The sequence below is a fragment of the Coffea eugenioides genome, chromosome 2 (genome assembly GCF_003713205.1).
Source record: "Coffea eugenioides isolate CCC68of chromosome 2, Ceug_1.0, whole genome shotgun sequence".
Lineage (NCBI taxonomy): Eukaryota > Viridiplantae > Streptophyta > Magnoliopsida > Gentianales > Rubiaceae > Coffea > Coffea eugenioides.
Genome location: NC_040036.1, coordinates 31,098,882 through 31,117,793, shown reverse-complemented (window position 1 = coordinate 31,117,793; position 18,912 = coordinate 31,098,882).

Below are 18,912 nucleotides of genomic sequence, written 5' to 3'. Positions count from 1 at the left end.
TTATCCCTAAACTTTGAGTCATAAACACGCTTCGTCTTCAAACTTTTTGGCATAACATAGTGTTTAAATTATTATTTTTTAACCAATTTCATCCTCAATTGAAAAATGAATTAATTTGAACTGAAATTGGAGTTGGGAAGAAAGGTATCGGAGTTGAGAGAGCGCAGATAACCATTTTCTTTTTAAGTCGTGCAAGACTTTTTACTTAACGAATTCATACTCATTAGATGCTCGATTTTTGTTCAAATTGATTAATTTCTCATTTGATGATGAAATTGGTCAAAAATTGATAATTCAGACACTAAATGTATTATGCCAAAAAAATTGAAGACGAAATGTGTTCAGGTCTGTTTGGATTGTGAATTATTAGAGATATTTTTACTGTAGCACTTTTTGTGATGTGATGTATGTGAGATAAAAAGGTAATTGGGAAGGTAAGAAGGTGTATTGGAAATTGTAATGATGATGTAAGCAAATAAATTTGGGAAAATAAAACCCAATCCAAACAAACCCGCATTTTATCTAAATTTATTAGTAGAGATTGACTAGCACGTGTTTATTAAACCCGGCTCGACAAGGATAATTTCACAAACCGGCAGGAACCACAACAGTGAACCCGTTTTCTGCATTCAATTGTTCCAACTATGCTAGGGCTTGATCATAGAAAATAATTGCTACCACGTCTCAAATCATTGCCTGATGTGTCCCAGTGACGCCTTTTTTTTTTTTGTTTGTACGTGCACAGATTTCAAAAAGCAACCTTTCTTGTCGGGTCCTAATCCGCTAAGCATAAACTCATTGTGGAAATCATGTGCTGATACAGTAGATTTTTTGAGATAACCTTTTAAAAAGAGATAATTACAGAAACCTCCCTTGAAGTTTCTAACAATAGTAGACAGCTCTCATAAGGTTTTAAAAATTACAGCCACCTCCCGTCTTTTGATGATTTATGTAAAAAAGTAGGCCCAATAGGCCAATTTTTCATTTCAATGTCCTATAATGCCCTCTTTCAAATTTTAAAAAGTTTCTTTCATCTCTTACTTTAACTTGCCTGTGTGTATCACTAGATTCACCATCCATCGATCCTTGGAAGACAACTTCTCTTCATCTCCAAGGCAAGAAAGAAAAAATAATTTAGCAACACTTTTTTCATGATACAAGATGCCCCGACATCATCTTTCCTTTTCTACCATGCCATTAACAATTTATTATGATACTCAAAATAATTAGAATCGAAAATATATTTGTCATTTTAAATACAATCTAACTCATTAAAACCCTATTATGATCTACCCATGTATCCCACGATCAATACCATATCTTAAAAATGTCGACAATAGTGTTATATGTTGCTTGTACTCAAGAAAGAAAATAAAAAAAAAATTACCATGACATTGGAAGCAAATTGAAAAGTTATTTCACATTTGGGTTTTTGGCAAAACAATTTATTTGTGTAATTCATGTTGTCTATATCAAATTAATACGGTTTAAGTTCTTGACATGAGTTTTATCTTTTTGGCATAGAAAAATTGATTATTTACCAAGGGTTAATTATAGTTTGCCCCTTTGAACTTGACCCTTTATAACACTTTGCTCCCCTAAACTTTAAATATATACACTTTGCCCCTTTCATTGACTAAGTTTAACATTAATGATGAATTTTTCATCCAAAATTTTAACAAAATAACATTAATGCCCTTATATAGTAGTTCTAGAATAATGCTATACTTTTAATCGAAATATGAAACAGTTTATTAGGAAAAACAAAAAGTCATATGATTTTAAAAAATTAGAAAAAAAGATGGTATAATACCAAAGAATTGAAAAAATTGTATTGTGGAGAAAAAAGAATTTAAAAATTCTTAAAACATCTGCACAAGTTTTCCATTGGTTATCTTTCTTCCTTAAATTGTAAATGGATTAGTTTTGATCATTTTCATTTACTTTGTAGCTTGCACAAGAATTTCATGAGTCAATAAGATGCTATTTGATAATTTAATACCACATTCATACCTTGCTTTGTATTTTGTTTGCATTCTACATTAAAAAAAAACTAAAATTTCTCTAAATACGTTTTTCAATATATTTTTATTTTTAATCATGTTTTTTTCTCATATAAAACTTATTAAAAAGTACTACAATAAAAAAATATAAGCAAATAATTTTCATTCCAAACGCATTAATTAATATTATTTTTTAAAAAAATAAGTATTGTTATGGCATTGAGATAAACACATTGAGTTACTTAAACTTCTTTTTTGTGAATTATCTAATTTATTTTAGTGCTAAAAGATCGAAATGTACAGTATAATTGTGTTCAAATGCATTTAGCAACTATTAAAGAAATAGGTATTTATTATATTATAATTATTATGTGTGTTTAAACAGGGATATTTTGGTTATGAAAAATATAACTTCGTCTTAATCCCGTCAAAAAGTTAACCACAAGAGGTAAAGTGTATATATTTGGAGTTTAGGGGGCAAAGTGTTATAAGGGCTCAAGTTTAGAGGGGCAAAGTGTAATTAAACCATTTATAATCTCTATATATTTTTTCATGAGAAGAGAGAAAGGGGAAGATAATTTGTTAATGAAAAGGGGCAAAATTTGTTTGTAAATTAGTTAGACTCGAGATTGGTCTAAGGAGAAAGAGGAAATAATTACTAGCAAATTGGTGAATACCATATGGTAGAAAGGAGTAAACTGGTTTGCGGGTTTATTGTTGATTAGGAATTTTCTTTTATAAATTTCCTTGTTTTCTTATAAATGGGTTAAAGCATTTTGTGAGGGTTATTGAAGTAATTTTACACCATTAAGGGAGGTAAGTGTAATTTTTCAAATCACAGGGGAGCTGTTTAAAATTGTCAAAAATTTCAAGGGAGATTTTTGAAATTATCCCTTTTAAAAAAGAAATAGTGTAACCACTTTTTTAATATAGTATATGCGACATAAAAAGGTTATTAAAAAATATATTGATGATACATACAAGCAAATAAATTTCTACAACTAATTCACTATCCAAACAAAAATCTACTTGGATAAATGTATACCACATTATTTGAATTTGGATTTGAACATCACGTGTCGTATATGTGACATTCATCTAAATTCGCTAGTGTATCCACTATCAACTAAATAATTTTGTATGTTGCTCTTTTTTATTTTTTTTCTTGTTTTGACAAATCACTGATAACAAATATAGCTATTGAAGTCCCTAGTGACCGGTTCTTCATATCAAAATTCTAGGTATCTTTTATACTTTGAATAAGTTTTTTGACACACTATCAGTATATATATTTTTTATACATTGGTAGGTTTAGATTATTATGCCACATAATATAAATTTAAAATTTAAAATTTGAATCACACACATATGACATACATCAATAGTTGTTAGTATAAAAAAATCATTACACCGTCATTGCATAAAAAGTTAATCCAAATAATAAAAATGGTTCCTGCACCTTGGAGCTTTTTCCCCCCAAGGAACGAGAAATGCCCGCCACCCAACCACCCATCCTCTTTGGGTTCGTTTGGTTCACAGATTTTTTGATTGAAAAGGCATAATTTCGTTCTAAAAAGATCAAAATTTAGAGTAAAAGAAAACGAAAAAGTAACCACCTTAAATCTAAATTAACGCCAATCACTTATTTCTGTTTACATTTTTTAAAGTATTTAAACCCTGAATTCGAATGACCTAATGTATAAAATGGGAAGGAAGCACTTTATCTCACGTACATCACATTGTGGAGAGTTCTACAGCGTTACTTGCATAAAAAACTCTTCCAAAAAATTTGCATAAAAAACTCTTCCAAAAAATGCAACCCAAGTGGAGTTCATTTCACTTCAAACCCGTCCAAGAAACTTGCTTGTCCTTTTGAAGATTTATGGAATCTGCTAAGCTTGAAAGCTTGATGACCTAATGAGCCAGGGCCCCAATTTGCTATTTATCCACTCTGCTAAACCATTTTAACTAAGTTTTACAATTAAGCTGGATAAATCATACCTTAATTTTGCTAGGCAAGTAAATTACAATTTAATCATATTAAAATAGATGCTGAGCTAGCCTTGTTCTCCTCCACTAGAGAAAATAACTATTCTTATGCCGACTACAGATCCTAAGAAGAGTTCATCTAAGCAGAGATACCATGCAAAAGAAAAGAAGATTTATAAATAGCAGATCACTCACACCTGTTTGCTCTTAACTCATTACCAATCTTCTGCATCCAGACAAGAACATCTTGAATTAGATGTTCCAGGGCATCAAATTCTTCTTCCTTCTGATTGAGCTCTTCCTCAATTGATTCCAACTTCTTCTTAGCTTCCTCACATGTTTTTGGCTTGCCAATCTCATCTCTCCAACAGCACTCCTGATCCGCTTGATGTTAAACTCCAATGGTTCCTTCAAGTCAGGCTCGCATTCCAGTTCATCCACTAGCTTAGTGAACTCCCCCTTCTTCCTCTGAGAATATAAATGACATAGTTCAACAAAGCACCAGAAATCAAACATTATGGCAAAAACTCTTCTTGCACGATGGCCATTTGAAGACAAAATACTTGAATAAAAAATGGATTGGTCACCTCTTGATCTGCAACCAAGTCCATCAAGATAGCTGCCGTTTCCTCCTGCATAAGTATTTTCACATTACCCATATCACAACATTGTGTCAATTAAATCTGACAGTCTCAAATGTCCTCTTATATCTGAAGAGCAAGGGCTGTGCATGTTGTCAAAGACTCTGGGACTACTGAGAAAACCAAGACTTCACAAGGATAGCTAGGTGAAAATGTTAACTGGTTCCTGAAGGGCTCTCAACTAAACCAACCTATATCTAACACAATAAACGGAAAGGACAAAGCTAGATTGGCAATTAATATTTGTTTCAGTCTCTTCTGTTGATTCAAGACATGAAAAAGAAAGTAGGAATATCAGGAAATTAAAGAAAACGGATACTATTAAAGTAACAAGTGAACAAAATTCCACGCCATTTCCTCCTCATGTCTGCATTTTCGTTTCTTGTTTCCATTCTGAGATTCCAGTTGCGTTGGCTCCTTCTCTGGCACCTGAGACCTTAGTGTTTGATCTTCTAACCGTAATTTCTTCCTGCCTCGCCTACTAAAAACTTTCTGACACAGAACAACTGCCTTCTCCGGCATACTCTCCAAATCTATGTCAAGAGAAAAAGGAAATAATACAGATAAGGTACCATAAACCGTTAAGAAATGTTCCACATGTTAATCAAATCCACATGACAAAGTCTTTAAATCGATACAAACGGATAAGTATGGAATCTAGACTAATAAAGTTCAATTATAAAAACCAAATGGCAATTTCAGATGGAGTTTTCGATGGACAAATTGTCCGAGTTCAAGATTAGCTAAATATGTTTGTGGGATCATAAACCTTAATAAACCTTATCATTTGATCTATTGATCATTACTTTTCTTTTCCAAGAAAGGGCAGATTATTAGTACTTAGCATGCTTTCATTTCCCAACATCAACAATCAGTTACATCCTTGTCAAAAACGAAAAATCAGATGCAAGTCTGTCCACAGAAAGGTCAGATTAAACCATCAAAAAAACATTTTGTTGAAGAAAACAAAGCAAAACCAAAAAGAAAAAAAAAAAAGAAGATTAAAAATACACTGCTAACAAGGCAAGAAAGGCTGATGATCAGGCATTGGAAAGACCAATAATAGCCCATAGACAAACATTTTCTAGTACTCTACACTTAAAAAAGCGCATGCCTTTTCCATATTTTTAAAGATATATTGCGCACTTGATTATGGAAATGAATACCCATTTCAATATGCCACCAGTACAAAACTTTGATAAAGATTTTTACTACTCCAACAAAGAATCTAAACTTTTTTTAGAACCCATGTGTAAGTGACTAAGTATATATAGACCGAGAGCAGAGGAGGAAGGGAGAAGCTGAAACGTCTTTAATCTTTACCTGTGTATGCTAAGTATATATTGCGCTTTCGAATTTCGAATGCAGCTTCGCTTCTTCTGTAATGGCCTTGGGAACACGCCTTCTTTCATCTACCGTAATATTCAGTGCCTTTTCACTAATTTATTTGCCCTTTTGTATTTATTAGATGACTAGCTGAGGATGTGGCAAAACAAAAATTTGTTATTACAGGTTTACAGCATAGATTTTGAAGCCTAATTCAGAAGGACAAAATTTCAGGATTTTTCTTGTGATTCTTACATTACATGTACAAATTCTCGTACTAATGCATTTTTTAAAAATAAATGAAGCAGTATTTTATTATACTAATCTTAACTATACTAAAAGTGGGAGTTTGCAATTGTTCAATAAATGAAGCGTATAGAATTTTTTTCGCTTGTATTATTTTTGGTCCTGACAACTATTTGTATCTGTGCACGATTGCTATAATTTCTGTCATTAGTGCAGATTTAATGAATAATGATATTTTTGTCTAAAAAAAAAAAGTTCAGCACAAATTGCATGATAAAGTGAGGCATAGTAGATTCCACTGGTGAAATTGATTTGACATAACACGCAAATTTATGAGAAATTCTATCAAAATCATTAGGAACCTCTAAATGACTTGCGATTCAAATGCAAAAAGGTGAATTTTTCTATCATTAATTAAAGGTCCTGTAGTTGATAAATCATCTTCATTACCTTACAAAGCTGGTGCTACAGAATTATTATTTCTCTCGAGATTAAGTAGAATCTCATATGAAAGTCAATCAGTTTATTTGGATAGGAGATTATTTTAAATATTTATTTAAAATAATTACAGTATCACTTTTTGTGTTGTGATGTACGTGAGATAAAAAGATGATTGAAAATTGTATGTATGATAACCATTGAGCTTAGCTCAGTGGCCACCAAGGAGGGACTTAAGTCCCTCCTTGGACTGTAGGTGAGGGTTCAAGTTAAGTCCCTCCCTGGACTGTAGGTGAGGGTTCAAACTTCAAACCTCACCTGTAGCGAAAAAAATCTAAGGGTAGTGCCATAACACTCCCTTGGTTTAGTTGGGTTTGTATACCCATTAACCCCTAATACAACCTTCCTTAGGCTCCCCCTCCCCCTAGATTAGGATAGAATAGGTTATACAATGTATCGTTAACGGCAAAAAAAAAAAAAAATTGTATGTATGATGTAAGCAAAATAAAATCTGACATTTTTTTTTTGAAATTCTTGATATCCAAATATGCGACTACGGGCACGTATAAAGTGTAAATAGATAAAAACGTTCACCCTCCTTGTACTTTTTTTTTGTCCCTACTAATCTCAACCCTAATTTGTCATTAAAAAAAAAAAAACTCTCCCAATTTTCAAATAGGACAACCACTACCGAGTTGATATAACCGGATGACTCGACAACTCTTACCTTGAAATAGTACGGGTCAACCTAAGGGGGTCTTGAAACCAAATACAGAATCAAGCCCTGCGTCTCAAGTGCATATATTTGCTTCAGTCTTCCAAGAATTCATGATCTACTGCTCCTTTTCTTAGAGGGTAGATGGGAATCAATTTGGTTCGTCTTTTATGGAGAGGAAATTGACTGATTTAATTCCAATGCTAGCTTTCATCCTGTCAATCTTACATTTCCTACAAATATTCTTTCTTTCTGGTAAACCAAACCAAGATAGACTCCTAGCACATCTTATGGGGTACTTTCTTGTATGCATCTTTGTCGAACCCTAGTGATGGTGGTCCTATTAGGGGTGCCTAGAAGGAAAAATGGCAGGAGAATGAGAGGGATGAAGGAGAAAACAATGAGGAGTAGACAAATACAAACAGTTAAAAAAGAAGAGGAAGAAATACTAAATACAGAATACATCAGCCCCATAAGAAATTTTTAATCAGCAATAGACAATGGTGAGATATTTTTATGAAACGCATAAATCAGTCATGTCTGGCGCTGTTGATGTTGCAGTAACAAGATTTTACTGCTGTAAATGAACACAGTACTCAAGCCATCAGAACAGAAGAGGGTCAGAAGCAATGACAAGATTTAGAATTTAGTACTATTTGATTGCGAGCTCCTTCAACGCTTAAAAGCTTCTCTCTTTGGGGGCCATCTTCCAGTGATTGAATAAAAACGAGACACCTTCTTTGAGAGTTGCTCTCCTTCCTTGTTCATAGTTCCACAACTCCATAATAGGGGTTCTATCTCTGGGGTTGTATTCATTAATCTCCAACAAGGCAGTAGTCACAGCTTTATAAACTTCTTCTCCAAGTTCATTCTTTAGGTTTTTCAGTTCCTCATCATCTTCATCAAGGATTTCCTAAAAGAACCAACCAAACAAGAAACATGATGACAAATCCAGTGGTTGTAATATAAAGAATTTGCAAAGTCAGCCAGTCTTCAAGAACAATGTTCTATATAGGCTACAAAGGGGTGAAATCTTAGCAAGCAACTCATTTGAAATGAGAAACATTCTGCAATGGATGGTTCAGTTCAATGCAAAGCCCTTAGTCTCGACTTAGGAAATCAAATGATATTTCTTTGCCATAATAAGTCATTCAGGTACCTCAGGGAATCGAAGGATGTGGCTTTTAGTTCAGACTCAGGGAAATAAAATGATATTCATTGCCATGATAAGTCATACAAGCACTTCAGGTTTTCTTTTTAAATCGAGTAGCAGAATTTCTTAGTACAGCGCCCTTCAATGCTTCTGAAGTGTTCACTCAATCCTGAATTTTCCAACTTTAATGGTGCTGTTATCGAATTTGTAATGTTGGCAAGAAAGCTTGAGCTGGAGTTCTCTAACTTACTGCTTGCCAATCAAAGAATTGCCAAGTCTTCCAGTAATCTATGGGAAGTAATTGCTATGGCAAAAGTCCAGGGCCTTATAATTCAAGATTCCAGTTGAAAATTTGCAGTTCTAAGGAGGCAAAGGAAGAGGATAAATATTTCTAGTCAGGTGAGATACATACCATACAGATATTTTGACCTTCATCCTCCACTACTCGGAAAGGATGCCACCTAGGATCTAAAAGACGAGACTCCCAGTATGAGAGCAATCTCTCAGCCTTCAGCTGTGCTACATCATCTGAATACATTTTTCTCATCGCAACATGGAAAGATGTATTGTGCAGCTCTCCCAATTTCCTGACACCAATTATAGACGTGCTAAACTCCAAGGCCTACAAGGCAAAAAAAGTACACTCTTATGCATTACTTATTTCTAACAACTTACGAAAGTATGGAAATAGACTATCATAATAAAATCATTGAAATTATCATCTTCATTTATACAGTTAGGTCAGAATGAACAGAAGAGATGGACAGAACAAGTATGTGTTAAAATTAGCTGTTCATCAAGTGTAGCATGAGTGCAGAGTAATCCTTTTTTGTACATCTAAGCATAGGTTTCAAGACTGAACTAATGTAATATCGATGTGTCGGGCTGACTATATATTTTATTTGCACGACATAAGATGAAGATGAATCACAAATTTTGGGAAAGAAACGGTCTAGTTGCAAAGGAATCGACAAGCCAAATGCTTACTTTTATCAACTTCGCCCGAGCTTCTTGCAACTCATCATAGGCTCTTATGCTCCTTGATTGAGAGAACCTGCTTCAATCTTTCTTCACTATCCAATTGTTCTTCCTTCTCTTTCAGTTCTTTTTTAATGTAATCCAACATTTCCTCAGCTTTCTTATCATCATCTCTGGTTTTTGCACTCAATTGTTGAGTCCATCTTAGCTGTGCGATTTCCAGTTCAAGATCATGAATTATTTTTTGAAGGTCATCCTTTTCCTTCTGCCACTACACCATTAAATATTAAACATACTTGAATTCTATTCCTGTTTGATGAGTGATCTAAAAAAATTTAAGGGAAAGAGAGTACCTTTCGCTGTTTAAACAACTCTGAAATGTTGTTAACCTCCCCTGTTTGCTTCACTGTAACTCTCTGGTTCTACAGAGACAAAAAGAAAGCAATTATTTTTTGACCAGCAATAGCAAAAATAAATACAGATGGAAGCAACTTCTTTCTTTGCTTGCATGTCTCATCTCTACAGCACCATTCTTGATTTGCATGATCGTCAACCCTAATGGTTTCTTCATCTCAGGTTCCAATTCCTGTTCCCTTACTTGCTTAATAAGCTGTCTCTTTTTTCCCTAGTAGAGTAAAACATTCAACAACAATTCAGAGATTCAAATACAGTGAAATTTATCTTCCAATAAGCCAATCTGAATAACCCATAAAAGAGTTACCAGCTGATCTTCAGCTAGCTTCAACATGATAGCTGCAGTTTCATTCTGCAGGATTACAAGTTTTTTTATGCATCTTGCTCTAGTTTTTCAACTTGATATTACCAGTTAATGATAAACTTCGAGCAACAATTTGCATCCATGTCTGTTTGCAAGTTTTAGAGCTACACAGCTACGAGATTCTGCAAATCAATTGAAAGATCATCATAACTTTCCCAAGAACACAAGAATTAGAATCTTGATTTCTTCCTGATTCCAAAAGCCATAGAGTAACACAAAGGACAACTTATCTGTCAATGCGCATAATCAGACGTGTGATTAAATTTTTTTATTACTCTGATCACTTCCAAATTTTAAAAACTGGAACAACTTACAAACCCGAAAAAGCACTAACATGCACAATATTTCATACCATTTCCTCCTCATCATTAAGCTTTCTTTTCTTATTTCCACCAGGAGATTGTTGTTGCGTTCTTTCCTCCCACTGCAACATAAGCCTTTGGCTTTGGTATTTTAGTTGAGAAAAACTGTCACACTGATCTACTGCTTTCTGTAGCTCCTTCATGTCTATCTGTAGAAAATGCAGACGCTATGGTACTTATCCGTCAAACAATTAGATCTATTAACATATATCCTTGTCTTCCCCTCCAAATAATTCATAAAACAAATATACAAAAGTCATATAACAGAATTAGAAACTAGAGAAGCATGAAGTCTAGACTTCAGGTCTTAAAAAAATTCATAAAAGAAACCACGACAGCAAATTCAGTTCACCAATGCAAACTTGCTCTAGACAAAAGATTGTCAAGAATTTGTTCTTACTAGAGGCAAAATCTAGCCCATTTAGAAACATAGAAGAATCCAATTGCAACCAAGAATTCAAGCATCCATAGATTGAGAAAATCATAATATTCGTTTTCCAACAGGGGATGGTCAATAATGTACCCTCGACTTGGAAGCATGGTTCGCCGTCGCGGATCGCGGGCGCGTCGCGGTCTCGGTTGTTCCATATCCGTCGCGGCATATCGGTTGAATATCGGGTGATACACACATTATAGTATATAAAAATTTCCAAAAAATCTGAAAAAATTACTAAAAATAGAAAATACCATTAAAAACACAAATATCAAATTAAATTTACTAAATACCTACTATATATTTCCTAAAATTATCAAATTTGCATTTTTCTAATTAATTTACCTAAAATCATTTTAACCAACATAATTGAGATACTTGAAAATAAATAAATTATATTTATGATCATTAAAATGTATCCAAATAATCATTATATATTTTCTAATTAAAATTTAGATAAGAGACTACTAATACAAATTAATCATATATTTAATAATATGTAAAAATTGTCAAAATGCATTACATAAATTTACAAATATTTAAATATCACATCTGAATACTAAATTAAAAAATTAAAATTGATAAGTTATTTTGAAAGAAGATGCGGACTTGAACTTGGGCCAAACTTGAAATTTAAGTGCTTCTAATTTTTCTTTATATTTTTTTTCCCTGTCTCTGGGTCTGGTACAAAAGCCCAGCTTCTCCACCAAATATGTGACAGTTGCCGCAATGTGGAATCAGAGAGTGAAACCTGGCAAAGTGGGAGCCTGGTGTCTTTGGGATTATTAAATGGTTGCCGCTAAAGCTCTGTCATTTTCTTTCGCTTTCCCTTTCCCTCTGTTGTCTCCTTCCCTCTGCCGTCACCCTCTGTTTTTCTCCTCTCCGTCCTTCACAGGAAGAAGGACGATGAAGAAAGAACTGCTTCTCCAAATAACCATGGTCGCCAAAAGAACTCGCATCTCCAAATAAATTGTGACCCTCGTTCTTTCTTTTCCCTTTTCCTTTCTCTCTGTTTTCTCCTTCCCTCTCTGCTAATCTGAAGATATTCCCTCTCTGCAAAAGGCACCCAGAAATTGACGGTATGTTTCTCCCCTTATCTTCCCTTTCCCCTAAATCTTGTCTTTGTGGCTGAAAAAGAAAACAAGAAAGCATGAGAAATTGGACAATATCCGAGTCGAATCCGAGAATTTGGGCGATATCTTTCTACACGGTTCTAACTCGGACAATATCGACTGATTCGGAGCGATTCACATCGGGTATGATATAATCGGCGTTTCGGGTATCGGTATCGGAACGGTAGGGACTGTTCCGGTTATGACTCGGCCGAGTCATCTCGGACTCGGCCGAGTTGGCGAACCATGCTTGGAAGTTAGAACTATTCAAATGTAGTATAGTCAATAAAATTAGATCCAATGAAAATGCTATCCTTGCCTTTAGTTTTTGAGGACAGCAACGAATAATTTCCCAGGACATGGTAATGATTAGGTAACACCGCTTCTTTATTCCATATTATTAGTACAAAAAGAAGTTGTTCTATAAAATATTTTCTTCCACCAAACAGGCTCTTTTTAGTTACCATTACACTATCTAAAAGAGTAATTAACATAGAAATTGTACTTTTATTCTCAAACTAAAATGAATATTAATACTAAACATAAATAAGTCGATTTCTCTTTTTGTCTTGTCAAAGTTTCCTGCTGCTTCTGCAAATTAATCTGCACTTTCCTTACAAAAGTTTCTCCACTCTTTCCTTCCCCCATTCAGGCCAGGCTGCCAGCCCCCCTGTTCTCCCCAACCCATGCCCATGTTGGTATTGGAGTTGCAACAGGTGCCGTTAGAGATAGTTCCATTTCTTGATGTCCAAGCTCCAATTTTTATTCACATCACATACCAAAATGTTTTATCCCAGAAGACCAGTAAACCTTCTATACTAAGAAAATGACAAGTAAAACAGAAAAATCAAATCTTTGAGTGAAAAAGGTTAAAGAAGAGGTCAACAGCATCAACAAAAAAGGTAAAAAACACAGTAGCATAGAATTTTTGTTATCGTTTTCAACTTTTTCAATCATGTAGAACAAAACCCATTACCATTTGATCAACGGGAAATATGGGAATCAGTCACTTCATTTGATTCCCATTCCCTACCCAACAAAAACCTCCAACCCATATATAACATGCATGCCCCCACGTGAATGGGCTGGTGGTTGGCGCCTCTTCCTCGGGACCGTTAGGTCCTGGGGTCGAACCTCCGCAGCAACATCAGTTCGCCGTGCATTTAACGTGCTAGGTCTGGTTGGGGTGTTGGGTCGGGCCGGAGTGGGGATTAGTCGGGCCGCCTTTACGGACTTGACCCGGACACCCCACTCCGTCGACAAAAAAAAAAAAAAAAAAAAAAAAAAATATATATATATATATATATATATATATATATAACATGCATTAATCTTAGAGCTTCCAACTTTTAAGGACAAAATGAAAAAAAAAAATTAAGAACATAAAATACAATAATGGAGAAACATGAAATCTTACTGGGCTGTGCTTTTTTGAGAGGATTCTTCAGCTACCATGTACTAGGCAAAATCTTGCTTAGACGCTTTGAGGAAGCCTTACCAATTGTCACAACGGGCATGCGTAGTAAATGAGTCTCGGGGCAAAGTGAAAACGGACAAACTTTTGTGACCTTTATTGGATTTGATTCCAATAAACCCCCTCAAAAAATTGCTTCTCCCTCACTTGCCCGCCTCAATTCTCAATTGAATCAATCTACCCCTGGGCTTGGTGTGCCGGTACAATTAGGTTGGGCGGTGCAATTTCGGGCTAGATTTTGCATATCCAATGCATGAGGTACCGTGAATTGAACAAGTTACTTCCAAGTTCTTGTTACCAAATTTTTTAATTACTCGCTCTCGATGAAAAATTTTCTAAAACAATCTAATTATTCTTCATATTGTTAAAAATTCTAATTTTGTGTAACTTTGGGTTAATGAAGCTTATTTTTAAATTTTGGTAAAAAATTACATTTTTAACTACGTTGTACTTAATATTTTATACGTTGAAAAGTTTTTACAATAAGTGTAATATTTACAGTTCATGTTGGCTTGTTTTATTAATCCAAAAGTTTGTTCAAAATTTTTTTTTCGTAAAATTTTATATAACATGTAAAGAGCCTTTGGCTCTCCATAGGATTCAGAAAAAACAAATTTGTATGGCATGAAGAGGGTAATTCGGTTGGTTCATGAATCCATGCACATTGAACGTGCCAAATTCAGTCCAAAATTGGATTTTCCCAATCCAGAAGAAGAAATTTGTAATAGCACAGGAGGTGAATTAATTTAATTAGGGGCAAAAAATCTCAGGGGCCATTAAACTATTATTCGTATCAATTTTTGATTATCAAACAATTTTTCATCATAAATTGGCCTTAAACTAACTAATTAGTATAACCGTGGCCATTTCGTGAATTTTGACTCTTAATCTACAAAATAATCAAAACACTTAGGGGTATTTTTGTCCACCACTAAGTGTTAATTATATTGGATGAATTATAGAGTTGGTGAAAATACCACACGAGCTGATTTTGAAGAACTGCAAGAAATAAAATTTGATACATTTAGTATTGGAGCCGTTTTGCTGGAACTTAATAGAACAAGGGTATAGGGTCAATTAGTGGTGGACGATAATACCCTGGATGTTTTGATTATTTTGTAGATTAAGAGCCAAAATTCATGAAATTGTCACGATTGTACTGATTAGCTAATTTTGTAGTCAGTTTATGACGAAAAATTATTTGATAGTCAGAAGTCGACGCGAGCAATAGTTTAATGGCCAGTGCAGTGTTTTGCCTTTCAATTAGACATTCAATAAAGCAATGTGAGAAACAAGCATTTCTTAAGGGGATTTATTGGAATTTACCCACCTTTTATATACTTTTATTCTACTGACAACGTAGAAAACTTTTTTTTTCTAACTAACAGACATAATAATATGAAACATGATTTTTTGTTGGAAATCTCGTGGCATACATCTACATAAGTGCTAAAAATAATATTTAGTTAAAATTAGATGCTATTTGTATGCTGTTACACTAGTTCAAGTTTTTAAGTGCAGCTATGGATTGCCCAACTATTTTTGGCCAAAGGTGCAGGTAAAAATTAAAATGTTCCAAAAGCCGCTAATAAGCATATTAATTAGTTGACCTTTAATAATTAATATCTTTACAAAAAGATGCAAGGGACAATTCCTTGTCTTATGAATCTCTCCTATATATGAAAGCCACTTTTCAAATATACTTTGTGTTATTGTATTTCTTATTTTATTTCTGAATCTATAATACGTGATTTAATTGACTAGATGTTAAGAGTTTTTTTAATCATGTTAACAAGCACTGAGACTAACAATTTTTTTTTCGAGATAGCATAATAACTTTGTCATAAGGTCTACTATTAAGGTGGTTACCGTAATTTTGCCAAATGTTATAAAAAATAAAAGGATTAATCTTCTATGCATTTTTATCATTAGATACATGATACGTAATCCAAATTTGAATTTTAACACATAATCTAAATTTGAATCATGTATTTAACTCCGATAATGTGTACACTATCAGTATCTATAATCTTAACTCAAAATAAAACTATGACCATCTTTTATTATATAATGCACGAACAATGGGTTTGGTGTTAAGAAAATCTGTCATTATTTGTTATCTCGATTTTACCCTTGCACAATGGAATAATATACAACCACCTCATGTTTCATACTCTCATGTTCACATAATTGCTCCGACTATGCTTATCTACCGCTCATGCTCCATACTTCCACATTTACGTAACTCTTGGTACTATACTTATCTACTATTATCACCTATGTTTATATAACTATTGCTGCAATACTTATTTACTATTATTATATTTATCCCAAGTCTTCCTATGAATTTCAATAATAAAAAAAAATCCCACCACTCTGTACTTAAGTCCTTTACCACAAACAATTTGTTGTTCTATATTTTTTATTTTTTATTTTTATTTTTGCTTTAAAATATGCACACGCATAGAGCGTGCCTTGCCCACTAGCAATAAATAAAAACTATGTATGCAACATGCAAACCATTCCAACATGTCAAAAAATTGATGTATGCCAACATCAAGAAATATTTTTCACTTAAATTGTTATAAGTATTTTTCTAGAAATTAGAGGTTTTGGGTTCAAATCCCTCATCCCCCTTCCCGCTTTTTAAATCTCATCCCTCCCTTTTTTAACAAAAAAAAATGTATTTAGTCAGATAATAATTCACAATTATATGTTCTTCTACCTTCGGTGTCACGAAATTTTATAAATTTTCAACCAACCAACCAACCAAAGAGTATCCTATTGCCCTAAACTTAATACTTTTTTATATAGAGCCGATAAGAGACTGAATCAATTTATACAAATGATCCAAGTGATGTCAATTAATCCAAGCAATATTTACTGCAAATGTTGCTTGGAAGGCCAATTAAGTCCATCTTTGATCAACTTGACCAATTTGCGATACTTAGACTTGAGCTTGAATAACTTTTCAGGAAACCAAGTGAATCAATTTAACCTAAGTGTGCAAGTGATCTTGCAATGTCAAATAGCAACAAGTCATCTTGTAATGTCGAATATCATATACAGTGTAAGACATGCTAGCAACGTATCATTTAGCCCTCACAGGGGTGGTCCAGCGGTAAATGGGCTCTTAAGGACCCTTGAGGTCCTGGGTTCGAATCTTACCCTGGACTTAAACCTCTGTGACTCGCCCCGGGTCGCTGCGTGGGGTCGTGGCACACTCTTCCGGTTTGATGTGCCGGTTCGGATTCTAAGGGTTCGAATCGGGGCATGTTCCGAGTTATAAAAAAAAAGGTATCATTTCACACATAGTTATTAAACCTGGCCCAACCCGGCGGTTCGACCGGTCAATCCGGTGAACCGACCATTGAATCGGGCTGGTTCGCTAATTAGATCGTTTCTACAAGTGAACCGTTGACTTTTCAACCGATCGGCGGTTCAACCGATCAACCGATTGACCATCCAGATTTGTAGGAAACCCGATTTGTATGTAAAAAATGTTTGAAGATACTGGAGTGATGCTGCCCGGCCCGGCGGTTCGACCGGTCAACCCGGTGAACTGGCCATTGAACAGGGCCGATTCGCTAATTAGATTGTTTCTACAAGTGAATCGTTGACTTTTCAACAGACCGGCGGTTCAACCGATCAACCGGTGAACCGTTCGGTTTTCGAACCAGCGACCTCTTGTATTTAAGGAAAAGCAGCAACCACCACACCAACAGCTCACTTGTTGATTATTCAGTCTTTTTTTATATTATATATTAGACTTTTATTCTTATTTTAATTTTCAAAAACAAAATTTCTTTGGAATCTTTTAATAAATTTTATTACTCCCCAAACTTTATAAATTATGAAATGAATTTAAAAAATAACATATCACACAATTCATTCTAAAGGCAAATATCGTTCCTAATAATCTTTTACATTTAAAATTCATAAATAAACTAGATAACTATACTTAGATAAAATTTTATACTTGAAATTTGATGGATTACTAATTGAATTTAGGTTTTGTTAATTCTTATAAGAATTAATGATTTTATAATAAATTAGATTAATTGAGCATTTACTATAACATAATTTATTATAGTTTTAACCATATCAAAAATTATGAAACATAATATTTAAATATATTTCGTGACCCACCGGTTGAACTACTCACCCACTGGTTGAACTAGTAATCCGTTCACCCATCTCTTTTGCCGAGTCCCCCTCCGGGTCAGGTTTAATAACTATGATTTCACAATTCTAATAAATAAATAATAAGTAATCACAAGATATGCAAGAGGAGGGACACGAATAACACGATTGCATTAATAGTTATATGATTTTATAATGGTTACGTAAGTATATACAGGAAAAGGTTACACTGAAGTAATAGTTATGTTTTGATGTAGTTGTGTCTAACTAAATGTTCTACTCTTTGGCAACATTTTGCTTACATTTATATGATTTGTTGTACAATATTTAGCGTACACAACAAAATTCACACTTTTGACGAGTAGATAAATAAATAAAAATCAAAATTCACTCCTACAATAATATAATGTACTGTGTAAGTACAGATCAAAGCTTGTAATTAATACAATAATCGTACCTAATTACACCAAACACATAATTTTTATTTATTGATTTCTTATGCGAATCCGTTGTAAAATCTCTTTTTTATGTCTATTTCTTTTGGTCTATGAAGGCACAATCCTATTACGTTCATCCTTCAAATTTCATCTCTTATATATACATTTTGAAGTTGACAAAGAAAAAACCCTAGTTTTTATGTCTCAAACTTGAATCCCTATGAATCTCAAAAGCCAATACCCTTCTCCAGCACACGCTGTTATTCTTATGAAGAAAGCGATCGAGGGCTAAAAAACCTTTTATTATAGTTTCCTTTTTTCTTAGGAAAATAGTACTTGTTTCTTAAATAGTTTACTAATATGGTCCATATTGATTTTGAGAATCACATGGTAAACACGATCAACCATAAACTTCACAACAAATAACGTTGAAGACAAATAATTGCCTTTGTGTTCATTATTGAACTTTGCCTTATAATAATTGCCTTTGGTCCATATTGATTTTGCTTTGATCCATCAAAATGGCACTTCAACCAAAAGTGAAATACCACAATGATGGTACATCCACTACAAATGAAACATTAAAAATCTAAACACCATGTAACTTTACATCGCCACAAAAATAATCATCTAAATCCGAGGAAAATCTCAGCAAATTTACCCCCTTAGCTTCAAAGAAAGGTT